This window comes from Dermacentor variabilis, chromosome 5, assembly GCF_050947875.1.
Source record: "Dermacentor variabilis isolate Ectoservices chromosome 5, ASM5094787v1, whole genome shotgun sequence".
In the NCBI taxonomy this organism is placed as follows: Eukaryota; Metazoa; Arthropoda; class Arachnida; order Ixodida; family Ixodidae; genus Dermacentor; species Dermacentor variabilis.
Window position 1 is genome coordinate 143,537,150 of NC_134572.1, and position 9,879 is coordinate 143,547,028.

Below are 9,879 nucleotides of genomic sequence, written 5' to 3' on the forward strand. Positions count from 1 at the left end.
TTCAGCCGGTTATTTACTTTCACTGCTCTGGCTCGGCCCCATCAAATCCCTCTCCACTGGAGCGTGGTCAGCGTCTCTTGTCAGCCAATTCGATAAGAAAATCTGCTCAGTCTAAGCAATGCTATTTGGTTTGAAAGCAAAAAGAAAAGTGACACCTTATAAAGGAGGAGTGTGTTTCATTGAGCTTTTCAAACAACGCTGCTGGGTACTGCCTGATGCATGCGTCGGCGGTTACGTAAATTTGACGTGACGAGATTTGAATAAAAACAGCTTGGAATAGTTCTACGTCATAGGGCGCCTATTCACTGTCGATATATATATATATATATATATATATATATATATATATTATTGTTAACTATATTATATAAATTATTAATATATATTCACCCCTGATGTTCTGTGCTCACCAATTCGCCCGTTTCAAGCGCCTAATTTTTATTTAGACTATATATGACTGGTGTGTTCTTTTTTATTTTCGATATATTTTGTTTGACACACAATATCCAGGACCAAGAATGTAGTATCCCCATGAAAATAGAGTTCAGGGCTATTTCGCTGTTGAAGCTTGGATCTAACTAGCGGTGTGAAGCGAGGCACAAGGTGCATCAATGAAGATCCCTTAGTCCTGCTCTCGTCAGCCATCGCGCCTTTCCATTTTTTTCACTGCCAGTAGAATCGTTCGCTCCCCATTGGAAGCCGTTGGTGCGCTTTAGTTCAGTGAGCAGCCGCGATACGATTCTCCAGGTCGGTAGACTTGCCCCCCTGCCTCATGACACCTAACCAGACCGCAGAAGTGGGAGGCTGGTTTGTCCGGCACCGAGCCGGATCTCCAACTTCGGCTGGTGACCTGGACAGGGGACGTCGCGACTAGGCATGGCCTGGACGCCACAACCGGCAGCCTCGAAGCCGCCCGCAACGCTGCTTTTTAATTTTCTTTACTTTCGACCTGCTCATCAACGAAAGTTTTTCACCACCACCACCGCGATGCGCCGCTAACCAGATGACCCGACTGCTTGCGTCGCGCATGCGCCTGAGCTCGCGCCACCGCCTTTCAGGTGCAGAAGACGTAGGCGCTCCGTCCCTGCGTCTGTCAGGTTATCACGCGTCTGTCAAGTCGTCCTCCGACTTCCGTCGTGAGACGCCGTCGCGATGAAACTCTCCCCCACGGTCATAAAGCAAGCGCGAACGCTAGCACATGGGGGAGACTAGAAAAGGACGACAGGAGAGGGTGGTGAATGGTCGGATCGGCCGCATCTGGCTGGCATCGAAAAAATCTAGAGGAGGCGCTGCCTCAGCTTTATGGAGAATGCAGGCGCCATACAAGCAAACTACACAATATGTGGGAGAATTGTGCTTGCGCTGAAAGACCACGTATAGAGGGAAGACCCTTCATATGCAATAATACACAAAGATAAAACAGAGTCATAGTATTTCTACAGAAAACTCCGGGAATATGCTCAATTGAGTTTCAGCTGATTAGTAGCAAAGCACATGGAGGTACTAGAAGGAGGAATAATGAGCACACCGATGCTGTCGTAATATTATTGAGCATAGTTAGAGGAAATTACCCAATGTATTTTGACTGCGCTGGAAGTCTTCCGTGCTGCATGTCATGCGCAAAATAGTGAAACCATGATCTCGGCATCATTCCTGCAAAAATACCCAATCATGTCACTTCCCGAATATTTCTAGCGGGCTTAAATATATATTATTTTCGTACTTCTTGCTGGGGTAGAACTGCCCAGAATTTCCGGCCACCGGTGACTGTGTGCCCATACTCTGACAAAAGCTATCGTTATCATGAAGAATGAGAAACGGCCGTGGTCTCATCATTTCCAGTGTTCCCGCCCAGGACTTGTTGACCGTCCCCTGCTTCGAGCCGGTACTTGGGTCCGATAGATGAGATTGGGGGGGACAAAAAGGAAAGAAGATGGGGAAGTCGACAGAACAAGAGAAAAAAAAGAAGACCACGCAGAAGAAGGGAGAAAACACTCGCAAATCAAGTCCCTGGAGCGTAAACAAACGGCTCGAGGGCAGACCGCCGACGGCCCTGAGCTCACTCTTCACAGATGGGCGTGCCGATTCACACGTGCCAAGGAACACATCGTATCCCAAGTGAAGAACAGTCGAGCTGGACGGCGATGGCAGTCAGCGTGTGAAATTGGCTCTGGGAGGTCGTTCTCTCTATCACGTCATCCTTGCACCACAAGGTTTTGATGTATATAGATCGGGTTGCATCACCTCTATTTTTGTTACGTGATGAGGTTTAGATGGTTGATCTCCTTTTTTTTTCTTTTGCAGTGGTTTGCGGAAATCGATGGTTTCTTCGATTTCTCGTGCGACTTCGTCTCGAGCCTGTTCGCAGGCTAACGTTCATTGGCCAAAAGCGGTACCGCGGCCTGTCTAGGATGGCAAATTGAAGGTAGGGCTATGCACTTGTTCTTTTCGCGCGTTGTTAGAATGAAGAATTATACATGGAAAAGGATGGAGAGGGATAGAAATTGCAGCACGTTTTCTTCGCTACTTGCGTTCTTATTCTTTTTACGTCTGTAGTGAACGGGTTAACGAGTTAACGGCATTCTTCTGAGCAGCCAGGAAACTTGGAATACTCCTGAAGGTGTTCTTTTCATTTAACATGGTATATATAAAAAAACTGTCTGTACATTCTTGAATGCCGCAGCTAACATGTATATCATGGGAATATTCATTGTTTTATATCTTATGTAGCACTTCTTGACTTGTGTACACTACTGAACATTTGTTGGTGTTTACTTCTTCCATAGATAATCTTGGCTAAGCAGGAACTACCAAAAGTTTCAAGAACAATCTCCTGATACCAACTCCCCTTTGTAATGTAATTTTACCTCGAGGGTACTTTAAACAAATAAATAAATAAATTAGCATTGTTGTGCCTGCACTATATTAGTGTTTACACGGATAACTCCGCACTTTCTTCTACATTGAGCTGCATACCGCGCTTGTTCTCAGTTGCTAAACAATGAACGGCAGAAGAAGAGGATCAGTGTGGGCTTTGGACGTGTGTATTTGACTTTGCAGCTTGTAAATAATATAGGCCACGTCCAGTCACATAGGGCTGGACGTGTTTCGACGTCAGTTGGAAACGCTTGCATGCGAAAACGAATATATATTTTAACTTATGTGTTACTTACAGTATGACGACTGCACTCCATTTGCTTGACGAATGCTTTCGCGGTTCTTTATTTCGGGTAAAAAAAAATAAATAACAGGACACTGGAGTTTTACGTGCCGAAGCCACGAGCTGATTATCCGGTCAAGCCGTGATAGGGGCTTCAGATTTACTTTCCAATGCCTGGGGTTCTTTGACGAGCACCCAGTGCCCAATAGACGGGCGTTCATGCAAGGTAGCGGGTTCAATGCCGGCCGCAGCAGAGCGCGGCCACTGTGGCCGTCATTGCAACTCCTGGCGTTGAGCTCTGCAGCACAACGCCATAGCCACTGGGCTGCCGTGGCGGGTCCGTTGAAAAATATAATATAGGGTTTAAGCTCCAAAGCCATACAGACGCCACACATAGACGCCTCAGCGGGGGCCCACCGAAATAATTTCGACCATGGAGGGGAATATGCGTGTACTAGAAGGACGGTGCGCGCGTGTTTATCTTCATTCCATCCACATCGGAGCGCGGCCGCTCCACTCGGCAGTCGAGCCCTTGTGCCTCCCACTCGGTAGCCGAATGCCATAGCCATGGAGTCACGGCAGCCGGTTCCACAAAAAGGCACAGATGACCGCATTGGAGTGTCTACGTCTCACTGCAAACAAATCTATATTGGTAGCAGGTAAGCATAATATGAAGATGGAGAGAGGGAAAGGCAGGGAGGGTAATTAGACGACAGCTGGCTTGCTACCTTGGACGGGGGGAGGGGAAGTGGGAAGAAACAGGGAGAATAAATGGCGCTCACGCACATGCAACATCATTCAATGTTCATTCGAAGATAGCTGCACAGTGTAGTCGCCCTAAAACATTGCAGCAAGGCTGTAGTAGCTTTCTGTGCGGGTGGCGGCAGATCGCGCGGTCAAAATATATTCGCCGTCTTGTCGGCTGTAAGGGGCACGTGAATAGCGTGTCTATCATCAGAAGGACAGTAGCAAGATATGTGCCAGATGGCCACTGCAGAACCACTAAAACTGCACGATGGTCTATTCACCATGCAGATGCATGAAGAGTAGGCGTTTGTAGACGTTCAGCCACAAGCGACACAGTTTTGCCTCGCACTAAGATAGAAGAGACGGTAGTCACAGCTGGAGGAATGTTATTCGTTTTGAACCTACATAAACAATGAAGTGGGACAGAAATACGTGAGGCAGCAAGCTGGCAACTGCCACCAAAATGCTCACAACGCCAGTATATTCTCTAGGAAGGAACGGAAAGAGAAACTGAAGATAACAAGGAATAAAGTAAATAGCAATAAATTCACAATATGTGCAGTCCCAAAAGCTAAAGTGAAGCTACTATATAAAATAGAGTTCGGCAGTAGGCACAAAAAAAAATTGAGGAGGAACGAAGGATGATGATTGTCAATAGAAGCGAAGAGAACTACGCCTCCAGACCATATATTGTCATTATTAAATAAATTAGACACTGTATTTGATGCAGTGATAATATTTAGGTATCGTAACGTTGCTTCTTTGCGAAATTTCGCAGAGAACACAGCCGTTAAACAGCACATCTGCAGCGCAAGCAAAGGCGGCAATGCCTATAAGCCATTTCGTCATATCTGTGGGGGTCTTGAGCTGGGCGAGTGCCGGTGTGCAACACGACTGCCATCTTACTTTCCAACAGCTGGAGCCCTCTACCGCCGGCGTCGCAAGGTGTGCTCCACCTGAGTGCTCCGGCATAGCACCTTGAGACGTTCGAAAACTCTCGCACAACAGCTCGCAGCGTATTAATGGGCTTTATTATTCGCTGTCCAGGAATGAACACGGGCGGTAACTCCGTTGCGTGAGCGCACGCTTATCCTCGCTTGCGCGCCCCCGTGCCTGCGCGGAAAGTGGCACTATCACAGACTGCCACGAAAATGGGGGAAAGGGTTAAAGTAAGCTGTTCGCTTTATTACTCTCGTAGCTCCCACGAATGCACAGCCAGATAAGCGCAAGCCCGGACTTGACATATTCCACTGAATTTCGTTGTGGTATTATGGTGCAACGAGCAAATACACGAAGTTGCCTTACGACACCAATACTTCAGAAAAAAAGTTCATGTACGTATGCGAAGTTTTTAAGCGAACAGCGTGATGGAATGTAATGCGCTGTCTGCGAAATGGAATCGGTTCGCGTGCAGAAGGTAAGGCGACGAGGAAAAAAACCTAATCAAAATTTCACTGCCAAAGGAACCAGTGAAAAGGTGCACAAGAAATTTGATTGGAAGGTATTCTTAAGGTGTTGTGCTAGCATACAAGACACACGTTTCGTAACAAATTTATTGAAATGTCCAGCGGCATCCTTGAGGAGTGGCTAAACGCCACTTGTAGGCTTTATGGAATAACATTTGATCTGGTGACCATCATGTTTAGATTTTGAACTCGAGATCACTCGAGTTCGACTCCTTGCCGCGACACTGGGATTCCGGTGGCAGCGAAATGCAAGAATGCTCATGCAGCGTAGTTTGGGGACGGGCTGTACAAATCCTAAATCGCAGAGATCATTTTAAACTCACCCTGAACAGCATCCTTCATAATCTCAGAGTATCTTTGACAACTTAAACCCGCAACTTAACCCAGTTTAATATATTTCATTTCTGATTGAATGTTAGCGTTCTATAAAAAAACAAATGTAGTTCTCACGGTGGCTTAAACCTAGAAAAATGGTTCGTGCGAAAGAACCACTAAATTAATGAGAGTGCGATCTATTATCAATTTTATATGCGGCGTTGTCCAAACGCTTCATCAGCGAGACACATATTTTTTCTAATCTGCATGTTTGGATAGCAGTTCCCGTGCTGGGATGGTCTTACCATGTCTGGATAGTTCGGATGTTTTAGTTGAGCGCATGTATCGATAAGCTTTCTAAAAAAGAGGAGATGGCATTTCCGTCTTCTTTACAATTATTCCGCGTCACAATAGAAATGTTATCACCCTGAAGGACGCGCACAACTTACATGAACTAGTCTATGAGCGTACTATGGAACCTAATTTTACGCCGTCTTTCTAACGCCCTTTACAATACTTTTTTCCGTCTCCAGCGTTGTCTGTCTGCTATAACCACCGAAGCCTCAAATGTTTTAAAGGCTTCCTCCCACCAGCACGCATCTTTGCAGCAGAGCTGATGAAGTAGAGTAAGAGCCTAGCCACTGCGCAGCTTGATAATGGCCTGTCACTATCGCTTCACTGAATAATGTGCCATCCGTGCAAGGAAGAGAACTGCGCCCTGAGGAGTCGTCGCTTTAAAGTGATTGTCTCTCTTTCTTCTTTTTTTTCATCAACCCGCGCCTACGAACGTGGAGTTTCTTCTCTCTGCGCGCCTTGATCCTTACCCTGGAGTGTCATGTTCACTGGGCAAAAAAAAAGAAAGTATCTCCCCATAGAATGCGTGATCAAGCGTAATAGCTCTTTGTTCAGAGAGGCCGCCGTCATTGCTGTTTACATCTGTAACGGCTGTAGACGTCGGCGTTTTAAATGCATGCATCACTGCACATTGCAGAAATATCGTGACATCGTGGTTGGGCCACGATGTCATGTCAATAATTCTAATTCAGTAATTCAATTCTAGCCGGCGAGTACCCAAGGCTGATCCACTTGGAGCGAATTTTCGGGATGACACCAGTTTGCAGTTTTTTTGCCCAAACATTTCAGAGAAGTGCAGTGGCCTTCCAGTTGCTGTTCTGCTTCAATGCATAAAACGACGATTTGTTAAGAACAAAAGTGCAACAGGAGCGCTTTTTTTACCGCAAGCCTGTCGGCGCACATCTCGTAAAAGGTATCATCCACAAAATTATATTGAAGTGATTATGCTTGTAGTCTCACCCCACTAGAATTTGTAAATTGCAATATGCGCCACAAGCTAGTTAGTATAAAAGTTCATTGTTGAATTTATGGTAATTAGTAATCTACGCACCAATTTTTTTGCAAGTCATGTCCGTCTCTTCGAGCAGACCAGCTCATGGACGAGAAGTGAGCTTTATGCCACAGGCAGTTTTTAAAATATTTGGAAGTATTCACTGAAACACCCTGTATATGCCCTTGTCCAAGGGTTTCAGAGCGAGTTAACGGAAAGTACGGTCCAAATGTTAAGGCGTCGGGTGGGTGAGGTTCAGTTTGGCTGGTGGTTGGCTGCTGATTCCCGCGGATATCGGTTAGCAGTGCGCGAGGTGGTTGAATAGCGTCGATGATACTTTTTTTGTCCGCCTTGTACAGATGTTCTCGGACGGCTTGGTGATTGCGAAGTCGGAACTTTGGGTCATTAAACAGTCTAGGGCCAGTGCACTTCTGCGCTGGTACAGTGGACGTAAAGGGATCTCGGTACGTAGACTGTGGTCGAGACTGGTTACCGCGCCATGGTCGAGGGCTGGGTTTTGTTTGGAATGACAGTCACAAAACACGTTGATCTGGAAGGAGTCACAATAGCTGAACGCAGCGGGTAGCCAATCTGTAAAAGCCGGATGGCGACATTCGTGGCGATGCATGAAGAAATCATCCACGTCGACGTGTGGGTCTATGAGACGTCTGTACAAATCCGAGGCGCGTCTTTTTGTGCCGACAATGGAGGAAATACGTGACCTACAAAAGTACGCACGAATTGTAATTATTTTGGGCACCTGTCTAAAGTTTGTTTTCATGTATCGCGTTACCTGGACATGTAGACATAGACGCGCACGAAAGCCTCGTTAAAGATATTTTTTTTTGCGTCTGCCTTAGAGTGCGTGTCGCCGATACTGAAACAAACTTGAATTTTTTACACTGAAGCCCTTTTTTTTCTGCGGCGCATTGGTGGCCATAACAGACGCGCTCTTAGAACTAGAAAGGACTAAGCCGTAGGAAGTGCCTAATTATGGTCGATTGTCATGACGATGAGAGTGATTTCTTTGGCATTAGGGTGGTGCCTTTTGTGTGAGTGAGCAGTAGCAGCGCGAGTGATTTTGCGCAGGCGCGACCACAGCTGTCGCATTGTGGTCACTAGTGCTCATAGCCAGTTGCTCGGGCTCTTCCGCGATTTTGGTAGCAGAGTGCTTGGAAACTAATTTGAGAGTTACAGTGGGAGTGCAAATCCAACTGTTTGTATTCGGTGGTTTCACATACGCCTGCTGACACCCTGTGGTTCTTGTTTTGTGCTGTCGCAAGTAGTGATCAACACCGCTGACTTCATGCGCAGTGAAGTGTTACGTGCTACAGTCTGGCCATGGAAGCGGAGCTCGGCAGGTTACAAGGTGGTTATAGATGCTGGTACACTGGCCGAGGCGACATCTTTTTGCGGAACATGGTGGGACGGTAGTGCGCCTAAATAATTGTTTGGAGGTGTATTTATCAGAGGCGCTAGAATCAAGGATTATGAGATGTCTGTGTCTGGGTGCGGTCTGAAGAAATCGGTGGCATCAGTGACTGCTTGCACCAAATCGTGTGCCACAGACCAAATTAAGCCAGGACCAAAGCATTAAGGTCATCGTACGGCGTTTCATTCGGTGACGAGAAAGGCAGGTTCATGGCAACATCTACCCGGAGCACACCCGGTTTAGCCTCATGCGAAAATAGCTGAATGACGATGAAATTATGAGGTTTGGTAGTTTCAAACACTGCAAACCAGCCTGCTATGTCTGCTTGAGCTGAGGAAGTGGTTGGTGGAGCTGTCCACCTGATAGGAGCTGACCTGAAGAAGATATTTAGCGCGTTGCAATGATTTAGGATGCTTCGAGGTGTTGGCAGCACAGATATCGCAGTTCTCTGCGAGGTAGCGCATGCCTCCGAGTCCTGAGTCATGGTTGTCATCGTGCTGTAGGCCTGATGAGCCGACCATATCTGGTGACGAGAAAGGTACTGACCTCATCGTACGGCCTGTTACGGGGTTCCGACAGTTCTTTGAGGAAACTTATTGACTGTAGTTGAACAATTAGGCAGTACTTCTATTGCTGTTAGCTTATCCAGTGAAGGAGGAAGTGAACCTCCAGCTGCAAAAATGTGGCTTATTCGTTGCTCGCAAAGTATGCCAGAAGGGGTGGCAGCACCAGCCAAGGGTTATCTTGGTGGGAAAACCAGGATGTGGGTGCCATGGTGGTCCATATCCAGGGTCACCAATATATGGCAGTCGATAAGGGCGCTATTTCAAGATAAGCAGGTTAGATGACTATTTGTCGTGGTCGCCCTCTATGGAAATAGCCGTGAGATGCACTCGTCATCGTCCCGCGAACACGTTGCGTGTGCCAGAGCAACGTTATCGCATGACGACTCTCTGCTGTGATGCCCATGATGATTACTCTACGCTGCGTACACTGATGATGCCCATGGTGTTGATGGGAAAGGTGATAATGAGCCTTCGGGCGAGATTTCATTTAAGTGTGTCAGCAATGACATTTGAAATGATCTATAGATGGTCTCGACCGACAGTTTTAACAATCATTGTGCTTATGGCGCCACTTAATGAGTGATGTATTTAATCAATTCTTTTGCGCATCTGATTTGAGCTGAGGGTCTTTTCGCGAGGACACCACCTACTTTCATGCACGTTATGTGCTCCTCTTATTGCTGTTGCAGCATGCCATGAAAGGTGTGCACGTTTAGACCAAAAAGTGCACGTATAAATTTCACGCGTTTTGGCAATCACCCACCCGCCGTGGTTGCTCAGTGGCTATGGTGTTGGGCTGCTGAGTACGAGGTCGCGGAATCGAATCCCGGCCACGGCGGCCGCATTTC